A 15,278-nucleotide genomic window follows, 5' to 3' on the forward strand; every position below is an offset into this window, starting at 1 on the left:
CTTAGATCAAATGATTCAATAGAAAACGTCGATTATTGTTAACCATCCGTTAAGTCGAGGGCTATTGAACTTTTTATGTAAATACACAAGGCAAATATAAATGTTTTTGATTACTCATGTCTCACGTTAAATATTTTCAGTTTAAGTTTTTTACCGTACCCCATCTAAGTTGTATATAAGCTTTACCTTTAAAGTCTCTAATATGACAATTAATTTATTGAATATAAAACGCTATAAAATAATATGGAACAAAATTAGAAACCTTTTTTTTTGAACTTCGAATTATTGTATTTACTTTTTTCAGAAATATGTAAAATTTGTATATAATTTCATCCTTACTTGAAAAAATAGATATAAAAATAAAATTAAAAAACATATAAGAAGTAAAAATCGTTTATTAAAGTGAAATAAACTAATTATTTGTATTGATTACTTTTACTATCAACATATTTCCTGAAATCGCCAAAAATAGATTAACTGGATCTTGAAATCTGGATCGGATTTTCGTTGCCAAGATACTTCGGTATTTGGTGATTTAGATATTTCCATCTGTTAAATGCTGTTTTGTATACTTTTTTTATTGGCATCTATAAATAAAAATCTAAAGGATTGAGATTGATTTAAGTAAAATGAAAGCCAAACACCTTATCGCAAATGATCAATCCACTACTGAGATTAAAGCCGATTTCTATAGGAATATCTTCAGTCAAATATATTAAATATTATTTTAAATGCAGCGCTTAATTTATCAGCAATTTTAGTTATCATAATGATTATGAGAATCTGTGTTTTAAACAAAAGCATTTCATAAGCAGCAACGTCACTTTAATGCATTATTTTGCTGCTGTAATACAATTTGCTTGAAATTATGAAATAAACTACTGGCATTAAAATGATAATAATAAATAGCTAAAATAGATGAAAATAAAAAAAATCACATAAATATATAATAAAAATTAAAATAATAAAGATAACGATACATACATGAACCTACAAGTTTTCACTAAACACGAGACACGAAACATAAATAGATTAAATGTGCCATTAACGCCTTATACTTAAATCCATTACCACATATTAAAATTTTAAAAATATTTAATATCAAGTATACTTGATAGTTTCTAACTAAAAAAACTTGACTAAAAATTTGATACTTTTTTATGATTTCAAATGCTGCTATAATTCGTTTAGTTAGGTCTTGGTCTGTTCCTACCGGAGCTTTGAAGACCTTAAAGTCATGTCCCTACAGGAAAAAATTTAGCGACATATAAATAAAGTGACCTATGGAAGGCCAAGAAACTGCTCCACTGTTATCGTTTTTAAAGATAACAACAGACAAGCACTGGTAAATTATTTAAAATCATCAGGTATAAAATTTTTAAATATTGACATTGACATTTTGAACAATTGTTATGATGATATATACCAATAGGCAGAAATGAAATGGATTATATTCTATTTAGGCAATTTATCGTTTTTCTAAGTTTTAGTCTCAGGGTGTAGTAACACTTTTCGGAACAGAGATTTCTATACTCAATTACGTCTTTTGGGGTACGCAATGTTTCGTATTGTGTCAACTCATTACTATTGCTGGATACACAGTGGCAACAAATAAAATAAATTTTAGTATTTTAAAACATATTAAGAATTATTTAAGATGCACTATGGGGGATGAGAAGCTTGACCAGCTACTCCGTTGTATAAGGCTGAAAAGGATATTTTTGATAACATGGAACTCCACTCTATTGTTAGCAAATGGGCGCAAAAACACCGATGAATTAAGTTGGTTTAAAACTCAAATTATTAACAACATTTTTAATTTTATTACCACTATAACAATTTTAGTGCATTTCTGGTGAATTATGAAACGATTTTTAATTTATTCTTTAAATGCAATAAAATCTATATAAAACATGACATTTTTAATAAAAATAAAAGGTAGTTTTTATAACCGTTGGATATAAAGCTCTTAGTGGAAATAGAAGGTATCGGTCCCTGTAGCGCAGAGGATAGCGCGTTGGACTTCTAATCCAAAGGTCGTGGGTTCGATCCCCACCAGGGATGTATGGTGATTTACTTTTTTTATTTTTTAATTTTATTAAAATCCTAAAAAAAACTACATTTTTTTAATATTGGTAACAATTATCGATTTTAAGGGAAATTAAATTACACTTGTATTTAACCCTACAATTTACGCGCATAATATTAATTGTATTATTTATCATAATATATTGCTTATTAAATATTTATTCTCTTAAAAGTTATACACTCACTTTACGAGTTCTGTATATGTATATACAAATAGGAAGTTAGTCGTAAATAAATTTATTACTATTTAACAATTTTCATAGTAATTATAGAAAAAACTGAATAATTATTGTGTTTCATATGCATCAAGTAACATTAAGTATTTTGACTATTATCAGTGTTTGTGATTGAAAGAAAACTTGGTTTATCAATTTCTTTCGTTTATTCTTTAAAATTTCTTTTTTAGAAAAAAAAAACTGTAAGCTCTTTTCTTTCGTTTTAATTACAGTTGGCTGAAACTGATTAAATAAGGTATTAAAACTTAAAAAATGCATATGCATATTTAAACTCTATGGTATGGAAAAATCCAAATAACTTCTCCAAATAACTTCTTAGGATTGTAGTCTGGTTTCAAAATAAAGAACTACAGTTATTGGTATTCTTGACCTAATACCGTACCTTAGAATGCTTTCATAAGATAAAATCCAGAACTGTCACGGGAGAGTTAATATTAGGATACCTGATAGTTGTATTGATTGAGATAACATTCATTGATCTTTTTGCTTGTCGCGTATTTTTTGCATTTAACTCAAAACGGTTCAAGAAAAGAAAAGGAGACAAGTAATTACCCTTAACTTCAGTTGTACGAATTGTTGTAGAATATAACTTCAGTTGTTCATAATACATTGTTGTTAAATACATATTACTCTTTTTGACATGTAAAGTTTTGTTAATTGTAACAAAAACTGCGTTTTACAACTAATTCTTAATACCCTACTTTTTATGTAAAATAATTTTTACTTACTTTTAATAGGATAACTTAACTTTATATTATATTTACTTTTACATTTTATTAATTTAATATAAACTAAAAAATACTGAATACATTCTGTGAATTTCACTGCCGTTCAACTTTTAGGATAAATACTACGTAGAATTAAAATTTCGTTGGATGTACGTCATAACTTATTAATCCATAGTACCATAGTTTCTATCAATGTGAAATTCTCTTTTTTTCCTCGCAATTTTAAATAAGATACTGTAATTCCATTTTTTTCGCCTTAATAATTAAATTCCTTTTTGTGCTCATCTTAAGGATCCCTTTTCCTCTAAAAATTAATTAAACCGTAATAAATTCGGCAAAAGTATAAAAGTGACATTTTTACCTAAAGTGGCCCCCTTCAAACGTTCATTAGACAATTTCCAACTTTAAAGTAAACATTTAGCTCCCTAACGCAAATGTTTACTTTGACACTCTTCGACCTGCATATTTTAACGAAATAAGGGTTAAAGCCAAATTGAGTCATGAGCGGATTTAAATAAAATATAGCTGTGAGGAAAATTATAAACGATTACTATTTTACATGTTTTTCTAGCTGAATTCAATATTGTAATGCCGTGCAAATGAACTAATTTTGCTGTTCTTCTAGGCATAACTCTGATAAGGAAATCCTGAGGTCTGTTGTCGTAAGCAAACTATAGAGCTTCGCGTGTAGTGAGTAGAGTTATGTTGGTGAAATATAACATTATCCAGCCCTTTAATATGCCATAAAGCAAAATAATGCTAATAACCTCTAATTTATTTGTGTCAATCGAGCCTCAGGTAAGGCCTCCAGTCTTACCAACCAGAACTCGAGAATTGCGCATTTGTTCTTAATTGAACAAGAGCTTTCACACCTAATTGTGCGGGCACAAAAAGTGCGCAATATAAAAGAGACCTGTACAAACTTACTCATAATGGCCATACTTTTAAAAATCAACTATTTCTCACATATTCACCATTATTAAATTCAGCAGTCTTATGCCATCAGTAACACCTCTTTCATACACACTTCTTTCAAACGTTACTTTCTGACTGAGTCAGTCGTTAACCTTTTTTTGTGTATTCTTCAGACCATATAGAGTTTATTAAATATATAAAGTTAATTATTGGTTATAGAATCTATTGGCATAGAATAAATATAGACTAAAAGAGTTTGGTTTCTTGTTATTTTGTCCTCAGTTGTCGTCATACAAGTTGCCACTACCTTGAAATTTGTAAACGTCATTCTAAGACTTAGCGAATGCTGCAATACAGCGAGGTGATTTTTGGACATAATAATAGTATATTAGTGTTTGAAGCATTTATCCTCAAATTGTGATTAGCAAAATAATGTGGCACAAACTCCAAATCACGGATCAAAGATGTCACAGTAATAAAATATTTGGATAGCGTCAGCCTATGACTGCATATGAAAATCTGACGTATATGATAATGTTACATGTCAAATCTATACAATAAATATAAATGAGAGCCCAGTATAAAGCCTTGCAGTACACCAGATTTTATCTAGGAAACGAGTTAACCACGTATATATCTATTTTTTTAATATTTTGTAAAAAAATTTTCAAATATCTTTGAAACTAAGAGAGTTTGAAAAGCGTAATGTGGTACAAATATTATACAGGTAGGAGGAACTAGAACCACAAGATATTAGTCACCCCTTGGGTTCGATGCATCCCAAGCCCAAAAATTTTAAATGGCATCTTAATTTATAGAAATAGTATAGTATGGAGTATTCGTAGTTGGGCTTAACGAAAATAATAATATTTTTTAAGTCATTTCTAATATTCTTAAATCCTTCCCTTGGAATAGATGCACACTTTGTAATAAATCCGTTGCTACAGATAATCAAGTACTGAACTGCTCCTTCTTGTTTGCTACGACTGATCAATATATAATTTAAGTCAAGTATATCAGACTGTACATACTTCATAGTCAAAAAAGCCAAAAGTAATATTAATTTTTTAAATCCGATAAAAAGTTTTTTGACTAATTTAGAATACAGGTCGTACTAGAAATTTGATCTTTGGACCCAGTTTAAAAAAATATTTTATATATCGTGTTGTTTTTTTTTACCGACTCACTCAAATACTTCACACAATAGTTTACAGTAGGGCTAAAAGAATTGCAATAATTTATATTTATGGTTCTGAAAATCATTGTGCTTTAAGGACTGCTATGTTTTTTACCGAAAGAAAAAAAATTTAACTCATACTTACATGAGGCAACTAGTACTCAAATTTGAGAAAACAGGATTAGTGGAAAACAAAATGATATCAGCGTAGAGTATTTGATGAAGTGGCTCAAGTAGAAGTATCACGACATTTTGCTATGAATCCTACAGTTTCTCTATGCCAAGATTCAACGATAACAGTAACTTGTCATGAGTCTATATGTCAGGTACTTAAATTAAGTAATTTTTATCCAAAGAAAATGCAAATTCTTCAGGAACTGCGTGAATACGAATAGAATTTTGCGAGGAAATTTAGTATTACTCCTGTGTGGCTAAAAAATATTTGGTTTAGTGATGAATGCATGTTTTTTTTAATGGCTCTGTAAATAGACGCAACTGCAGATACTAAACTAATTAAAATCTGCCTGTTTTCAGGGAAGAACACAAACAGTATTTAAAAAAAATCAATGTTGGCGATACTATTGTCTCTATTTATTAAATGATTAACCTTAGTAGCTAAATTTTTTTGATTATACTACCATTCAACCCAAAATTTTTGAATAAATAGAAAATCAGTTGGATATTCATGGGGGTAGAAACCAAACATTAATTAAATTTTTAATAAGATGGAGCGCCACCCCAGCATGTTTTTCCTGTGAGGCAATTTTTACATGATGCGCTTTCAAATTGATAGATTGGGGGAAGAGGCCTAATAGAATGGCCGGCGGGATTACCAGATCTAGCACCTCTCGGCTTTTTTCTCTGGGGTCATTTAAAAACTGCTATATTTAAAACGCAACGAGCTTCAATTGATCTTCGGCAACGGATTATTACAGAATATACATCTATTCCAAGAGAAGTGTCTTAAAATGCGACAAATGAGTTTGAAAATAGATTATACTTTTGTTTAGTCTAAAATGGAATGCATTTTGAGCATTCACTTCATAAAAACAAAGTCTATTTTATTTAACTTATATATTTCTTTGTATAAAATTAAAAAAAAAATCTTATGCAGGTGAATACTACTCCAAAAGACTTTAAGGTATCACAAAAAGAGTAGCGCTATTTAAAATTTTAAGGTTGGGCTACATCGCGCCTAAGAGGTGACTCACCATGTAACCAAAATATGGTAATTGTAGTTCCTCCTACCTGTATAACATTTGTACCAAATTGCGCTTTTCTAACTTTTTTAGTTCCAGACATATTTGCATTGAAAATTTTTCATTAGCCTTAAGAAAGAGTGATGTATAAGATAGTTTAATACCAAGGCTGTTTCAATCCTACATCTGCCTTCCTGTGGTAATAAAAAAGCCATTTTCCTCGTTATTACAACTATGTTGGATAGTCGAAATATTTAGATTTATTTGAAAATAGATGTTTACTAATGTTATGATAAAAACTGATTATTAGTATAGGATCGATATAAGCTTATAAGGACAAACTTGGCGATATATGGCGCATGATAATTTTGGGGTTTGTTTTTCTCAACCAAATATTTCCAATCCATATAGTAATAGTAATCGCAAAAAGTCGTTTTTTTCCTCTAATGGTAGTGACAATATTTCCTTAAGCTCATTTAACAATTTCACAATATAGGGTGTTGCAAAATTGTTTTTGTCTCAGGCAAGCGAATTATACGATTTTTTTTAAATTTACTAATTGATAATAATTTTGCCATTTTTCCACTTCGAGCATTTAGAATGTTTTTATCCAATATGAGTCAAATTCCACAAGTAGACTGATGCTTAATAATGAAGAAATAAAGAGCAACACATAAGATTTTTTTTGACCCACCAGAAACGAACTAAAAACCCTACATTTTGAAGTTTTATTGTCCTAGTTGTAATTTATCTTTCTATCCTAAAAATTGGCATTTTAGTAAACAATATGCGACAAATGAGAGAGTTTCAATTGCAGAATTATTATCCTTATATCATACATAATTAATTATGCTCAAACTCTAGCACCCAATTAAGCCACTTTCTCTACCAGTATTATGTAGGTTTATATAATGTTCTCTCATACAAGCAAGGAACATATTAGACAAATATATGCTAGTAAATGTTTGATAATAGGAAAACAGAGCTATATATTAAGCTACACACAGTACACATTATATACACACTATACCTTGAGTACATATCTATTAATTGACTAGGCTTAATTTAATTACATGTATATGCTCACATAATTAAATTAATATAAGTCTTGTATGTACTCAAATGATGTATTTATTAAAAAATTGAATTCTAATGCATTAAATCTTCTGAATATTATTTCAATACATCACAGTATCATTCTTTGGTAGTTTTATTAACTGAAAGAATAAATAAATTAATATCTATTTGCCTAGTATTATTGTTCTTTGCTTAAAACTTATTTGAACAGGGTCCGGTAAAATGATCTCCCACATTTTGATTTTTAATAAAAATGCCAATGTAATCGCTATTTATATTTTATTTTTTATAACTTTATTTTTTTTAGTATGCCATTTTGTTTTTATTAAGTTTTAAAAATTACAGGGTCCAAGTGGCGACCATTTCTTTCGACACACATTTGAAGCTGATTTCTGAAAGTTTCCATTACTCGAGCAGTTATTTCAGGCGATATTCCTGTAATTTCTTGGCGTATTGCTGCTTTCAATTCATCAATGGTTCGGAGATGATGTTGAAAAACCTTCTCTTTCAGGTAGCCCCAAAGGAAAAAGTCGCATGGGGCAAGATCGGGTGAATGCGCAGGCCACCCAACGTCTCCACGTAACGAGATTACGCATCCTGGAAATATTTCCCTTAACAGGTCCATTGTCCTTCTTGCCGTATGAGCTGTAGCCCCATCCTGTTGAAACCACACATCCGGATGTTCAAGTTCCCCTCCTTCTTCAAAAAAATGGGGACCCCAAACACCAAAAAAACCAACAGCACATCAAACGGTAACCCTTTGGCTGTGAAGTGGTTTTTTATGGAGCTGCCGCGGATTTTCTGGTGCCCAGTAGCGAAAATTCTGCTTGTTCACACAGCCAGACAAATGGAAATGAGCCTCGTCACTCATTATTAAAAGCGCATTTTGTGGGACGTTTTGAAGAATATCATTGGAACATTCTCGGCTATTTTGCCAGTCCCGTTCACTAAGTTCTTGCACGATCATCATTTTGTATGGGTGGAACTTCAGAACGGTGTGCCAAATTCTTCTCACAGAACGATCTGGCAAACGCAAAGCAGAGGCATGTTTAACAGCTGAACGTCTAGGAGATCGTTCAACTGCTTCTCTTTCAGCTGCAATGTTTTCAGGTGTCCGAACACTCCTGGGTCTACCAGTTGACTTTCTTTTTAAGGCTGAACCTGTAGGTCTAAAATTTGAAACCCACAACAGTATTGTTTTGCAATCTGGAACTGGATCATGTCTACCAAGCGCGAAGTGAGTACGAAAATTTCTTTGTGTTGTAATCACAGATTCGTTACTTTTGAAAAATGGTTCGATAACGAAGGCACGATGCTCGCCCGTCCAGTTCATGGCGCCAACAGAAATGGCAAGGCGTGCGCAGCCAACCGACTATGCTAAGTTGGCTCCCTCTTTAGTGATTCGGGCTCAGTGGCGGTGCAAAATGTGGGAGATCATTTTGCCGGACCCTGTACATGAATCTGGAACACATTTTAATACGTTGTTTTTTATTTTATACTCATAACAATAGCTTTTGTCATAGGCAAGGTATATGTAATTGCTTTATTGGTACAGGCTAAAAATACCCTTTCAAGTCTGATTTTGGCATTTAGTCATAATAGAGATATTCAGAGTTCATCAAAGTTAAAATTTTAATTTTTATTTATAGTCAAGTACTATGCATTTAAGTTATCATTAAGATTTATTTTCACAAGACAACAATGCATTTAGGAAATAACTACTAAAAAAATTAATGCTACCATTATCCCCAAAACCTAAAACATTTTATAGTCTAATCTAAGTAGGCACGCATCTATAATATATCCAACTAGTAAAAAATAATATTCAAGGGAAGAGAGATAATGGTCTATTTAACCACGAAACAAGAAACCCTGTTGTATATTGTTTGAAAGAAAAGCATATAATATAACGGTTACTACCTTTCAACTCGTTTAAAGGCCCATATATATTTAAGGGTACATGTATGCCTATGATGAAAGAAAATATAAAAGGCTTGAAGCAAAATTTAATTCTACACACATGTGGCTGTAAGAACACATTACGAAGCGACGCAGGATTACACTGTTTCTTTACAATACGACCATAAAGTTTTATCTTTCCTTACTTGCTCTTCCTCTAATGTTTATTACTGCTTGGAAAATCCGATAATTCTTAAAATAAGGTTTAAATGTACGCTTCTCTAAATACCAAAATTTTCGTACACATTTAAAACTCGTAATAAAATAAGTTTGATTTAGGAAGCTTCTGCTTTTACCCCTACTATTTTATAGACTTCAAGAAACATATTTTAATCAACATAGTAATTTAAAGTAGTTTTCACTTAAGAAGATCTATACACGCCTAGCAAACTTCTTTCTTGGGTGCCAAACTGCCTATGTATTAACATGCAATAGATATTCATCGGTAAATCTTGGGTTAAAGAGAGAACGACATTGCTTTATCTATCCTGATTATCCTTTTGTACTTACTGCTATGAAAAATTATGCAGTACACTAACTTACCTTTCTCCAAAAGTTAAGGTAAGAGATTACCATTGGAATAATTTTATAAAATTTAAAACTGGAAATTAAAAATCTATTAAAAACTTTCTTGACGAATTCAAGAAAATGATGATAGATTATTACTTTCGTCATTTCTCGTAAGTTTATTATAGTTTTAGATTTTTTTTTCTTTTATTGAAATAGTGTAAATCTTCTTGTTCTAAAGAATAAGTATATTAATCAGCTGAACAAATTATATTTAGCTGCACTCTTGCTTTTTCATAGTATATTTATCTACTAATAGGTAAATAAAGATTTATATTACTATTATTATTAAGCAGCTATTATAGTTAGATAGGTTATAAAAGAGAATATTAAAATTATTCTTTAAAAAATTACTCGATACTTGATAGTCTAACCCGGTTTTTCCCAGAGTTCCGATATTGGAAATGTCATTATTGTCCCGGTGTGCCAAAATCGGAACGACCACGTTGTCCCCCTCTCTTTTCTGAGAAGCGTGCTCTTAACTATCTCTCCCTCGCGCGGTCGTATTAGTGTCGTTCTGGCTAGCATAATACCCGGTTTACATGCAGCCACTACCGCTGCTACTTGCGCTGCCCACTTCATGCTCCAAATAATTCCAAGATGTTGTAGATGTTAGTTGATGTAGATGTTTTTGTGGCGACAGCGCTTTGCGTTTTAAATGTACAGAATTATTTAAATGATATGCTATGGAAAAGAAACGTCGACGTCGAAAAAGACGATGGCGGGTGACAGCGATTCATCGTAATAGAACGTTGTAAGTAATTTTTTCTTCCCTAATGAAAAAATTAACTCCAGTTTTTTTACAGAACAAGTATGAATAACTTTTTTAATGATCTGACATGTGAGGAATCGGGAGAATTTTTTAACTTTTGCCGAATGTCCCGAATAGACTGAATTTCTGCTTAATAAAATTGAGCCCATGATCAAAAGAGAAACTAAAATAAGGGTTCCAATACTACCAAAAATTCGCTTGGCAATAACATTGCGATATTTGGCCACTGGGGACAGTTACAAAAGTTTACATTATTTATTTAAAGTTTCAACGGCAGCAATTTCGCTGATTGTACCTGAAGTTTGTGGAGCAATTAATTCAATTTTAAAGGACCAATTTAAGGTAAGCAATAAACAAATACATTTCATTTAGGAACATGTTTATTTATTTTAAATATATAATACATTTTATTATAGTTGGCGTCAGACATAATTTATTTTGGTCACCTGTCAAAAAACCTGTTCTCCACCTGTCAAACAATGTAATGTCGCAACCATTGTTTGACTGGCGGTAAGCAGGTTTTTGGCAGGTGACCAAAATAGATTATGTCTTGCGCCAATTATACATATAATATGTAGAAAACGAGGTTAATTATCTTCTGTCATTGCGCTATCGAATGCACTCTGTATTATGCTTTGGGTTTCTTCATCCACCTGAAAAGCAGAACTTTGGGTACTTCGTGCAGAAGAAGGGGGCTGACTATATAGAGTCATGTAAGGTTGTTTTTGTAGTGGATCTTGTCTAACTTGGGTATGAATGGATATTTGGGAATTGGGTGCATATGGTGGTCGTGGATAATATTGTGAAGGTTGTGAGTATTGCAAACTTTGTGACTGTGAACATTGCGTTTTTTTAAATAAAGCAAATGTTGTGATTCTTGTGAAAGTTGTAAGTTTTGTGAATGCTGTGATAATTGTGAATTTTGTGAACATTGCGAATGTGGTGATGGCTGTGAATGTTGCGAATGTGGTAATAGTTTGGAATGTTGCGAATTTTGTGAACGTTGCGAATGTGATGAATATATCGAATGTGATGAATTGGTATGAGAATCGTGAATTGTCCATGCAGATGTAGGCTTGGAAGCTGATGGATAGGAAGGAGTAGATTTGCAAGTTTCAGGAAAAGTATCCAATAAAAGACCATCTATTCTGTACATAATCCTTTGCCTTTGGGATACAGGGTTTCTTTTTAATTTTGTCGCCAAAAGTCTGCCGTATAAATCGCAGTCATCGTCTAAATTGTCCCGTTGTCCTTTAGTTTGCAACACATGGTTAATCATTATAAGGCTATCATTAAGTTGCATTTGCGCCGTATCTATGTCAAAAACTTAAGCTGTGCGCTTTTTTTTTCAAAGGCCTAGCGATTGCAGTCCTTGCATTTTCTTCCCTAATGATTGGAGCCTTTGGATTTTCTTGTGCCCTTTCTTCTTCATTAGCCCGTACTGGCGGCAATGGACCCACTTCATTTTCTTCTTCATTTTCGCCCATATCCTGGGAATGCTGGGATACTAATTCCACTTCATCCAGTCTCTTGAGGCTGAAAAATATACATACATAAGTTATTATTATATACTCATTAGACTACTTAATATCTTTTATTGTTAAATTATTATTTGTTTGTTTCAGTTGCCAGATACACCAGAGCAATGGTTAGCAATAGAAAAGGGATTCAGAAAAAAATTTCCCCGATGTGTCGGAGCCATTGATGGCAAACACATCGTTATTAAATGTCCACCACATACTGGCTCCGAATATTATAACTATAAAGGAACGTATAGCATAGTTTTGATAGGTTTAGTTGATAACGATGATAAATTTATTTTTGCCGACGTAGGTGGTCAAGGGCGTATTAGCGATGGGGGTATTTTTCAAAACTGTCTCTTATGGAAAAAAATTGACACAAATCAACTTAATTTATCACCAGATGTCCCATTGCCTGGTAGAGAAACTAGTACGCCTCATGTGTTTTTAGGCGATGAAGCTTTTGCATTACATAAGAATGTGATGAAACCTTTTCCAGGAAATCATGACATGGGCACTAAAGAAAGAACATTTAATTATAAACTTTTAAGCAGTCGTGTCATTTTTGAAAATACTTTCGGTGTCTTGACATGTGTCTTTAGAGTATTTAAAAAACCCATTGAAATAGATCTAAGCAAGGTACCGAAAATAACATTAACTTGTATTTTGTTGCAGAACTTCTTAAGAAGAAGCCAACATTATCGAAATTCCTACACCCCTACAGGGACTTTTGATGCCATTGAGGACGGAGTACTTATTGAAGGCTCCTGGAGACAAGAAAATACAGGTGTATCTGCCATAAGAAATATACCACATGTAGCCAGACGAGCTCCAGCTACCGCAATGCAAGTTAGATCGGAATTTGCCGATTATTTCAATAATGTTGAATTATAATTTAAAAAAAATTTTAAATATTAATTTTTTAAAAACAGTAACTATTTTTAGAATTTATTTCTATATACTTACCTCTCCTTCGGTATTTATTGTACCTTGTCCTAAATCATACACTGCTCCCAAGAAACCCTCCATGGCCTCAAAAGCAAACCAAATGGGCCTAAACACCTCATCAGCACCCGCTTCTGTCTTCATTGAAGCTTTTTTCTTTTTTAATAATGGACGAAACGTTGCCATTAACGATTTTTTTTTGGTTTTTAAATCTTGTATTGGAGTTTCCAACGCATTGCTGATTCTTTTCCACGCATCGTGATTCGTGGACTATATGTTTGTTTTTATGGTTAATGTGTGAAGCATCCCATAACAACCTCTCAGCTTCATACAGCTCCAAAAACAATAAAAATTTTTCCTTACTCCACTCCATAGGTTTATCACATACACGAAAATTGAAATAAAAATTAAAATCCACGTGCTGCTACTCTACCTTCCATGCAACTGAGTAACTGAACAAAACAGACAAAATGCTGTGAGTCCCCTAGTTCCTCGCGTAATTTAACTATATTAACAACCAAAACGCCTTTTTAAAAAATATTATTTTATTTGAAAAATTAATTAATACAAATTACATGCTAATTGTCTTAGCAACTTCAATTGACTAACCCGATAATAAACAATGAAACAGTTTTGTTGTAATAAAATGCAGGGTCAGCAGCTAGTGGCTTCCATGGTTGTACAGGGTGGCTCGTCACATAACTCCTCCCTCCTAAAATTCAACTTCATGGGCTAGGGTGGAAGTTGAACATCTCCAACATTGGCAGCTTCTGGATTGGTCGATCTTTTCGAACATCTGGTATACAGGAACTTCTTGTAGCAGAAATAACTAGTTACAATTATTAATAATAAATAAATAAATATCGTCCATAAACTAGGGCTTCCAATTATTGATTGTTGTTCGATTAGGTGAAAGGGCGGATTTTGCAAAATTTGATGTTTTACAGCATGAAGTTCGTCCAATCTGATGTCGTCAAGGTGGATTTTGAAACTTGAAGATTTTTCTTCGAACGTTGGTTCCACGATTCTTGGAAGTATCATTGATTGGATGCTTACAATTGGCTTATCGATCAGGAACTTCGCTTGATTGGTAACAATTTCACAATTTTGAGGTACGTTAAAAAGGAAACTGCCTTTTAAACGAATTGACTCAATTTGTTTATTACAGTTGAGTTTAATGACCTCTTGATTAGGAAGAATTCCAATAAACTGATTGGATTCTTCGATGCGCAGAATCTTGGATTTGGTAGCAACTATTTGGACCTTTTTGCAGGTGGAAGTATTTTTATTCTCCAAAAGCAGGATCTCACAGGGTGCTTCGTCAGTAATATCTTCAAGTGTCATCTTCTGGCATATATATTGTTGTCTGGTAGCTTTCTTGCAAGGATCGCTCGTGAAGGAATAGTATAGCTCATTTTTAAGCAAAAATTTATTTCGTGGTACAATCGCCTTAAATTGACTCCCATTAAATATTGGTGCAGAATATAAATGATAATATGTAAAAGTAAAAGGTTGCATAATTGGTATTTTTAGGAAATATGTTATTTTATTATTTACAATATAACATTCTATATCGATAAACTTTTGAATTAAAAATGTATTTTCTAATGTTACTGCAAAAGGTAACTTTTTATTATTTAATTGTTTTTCGAGTTTAAGGAGTTCATGATATAAATCTTTTGTTTTTATAATACTTGGATGCATCACATTTATTTTTGCAAAAGAGATAGAATTTTCAATATCTTGTAAAACAGAATTAATAACTTCATATAGGTTAATTAATTGGTCTAAATAATTTTTGATAACCAAATAATGTCCTTCAGATCCTAAAATCAATGAGTAAATATCATTCATTTTATTTTCCAATATTTTTTGATTATTTATAATTTTGCTTATTGTAACATTAAATTGATCAATAACATTTAAAGATATTTTATATTGATTATACAAGTTATTTGCTAATTTCTCTTGGTTTTGTTCTAATTGTTTTATTAACGTATCATACCGCTCTCCATCTGATGCATCTAAATTGCCACTAATTGATTTAAATATTGAGCCTAGTCCATTGATTAAACCTCTTTTTACTCTGACATTA

At 31.9% G+C, this 15,278-nt stretch overlaps 1 non-coding gene across 1 annotated transcript; it reads left to right on the forward strand.

Moving 5' to 3' along the window:
- Positions 1-1,991: 1,991 nt before the first annotated feature.
- Positions 1,992-2,064, forward strand: Trnar-ucu (transfer RNA arginine (anticodon UCU)). The gene has a single exon. It is a non-coding gene; the product is annotated as a tRNA-Arg (tRNA).
- Positions 2,065-15,278: the final 13,214 nt, after the last annotated feature.

The sequence above is a fragment of the Anthonomus grandis genome, chromosome 14, assembly GCF_022605725.1.
Source record: "Anthonomus grandis grandis chromosome 14, icAntGran1.3, whole genome shotgun sequence".
Taxonomy (NCBI): domain Eukaryota; kingdom Metazoa; phylum Arthropoda; class Insecta; order Coleoptera; family Curculionidae; genus Anthonomus; species Anthonomus grandis.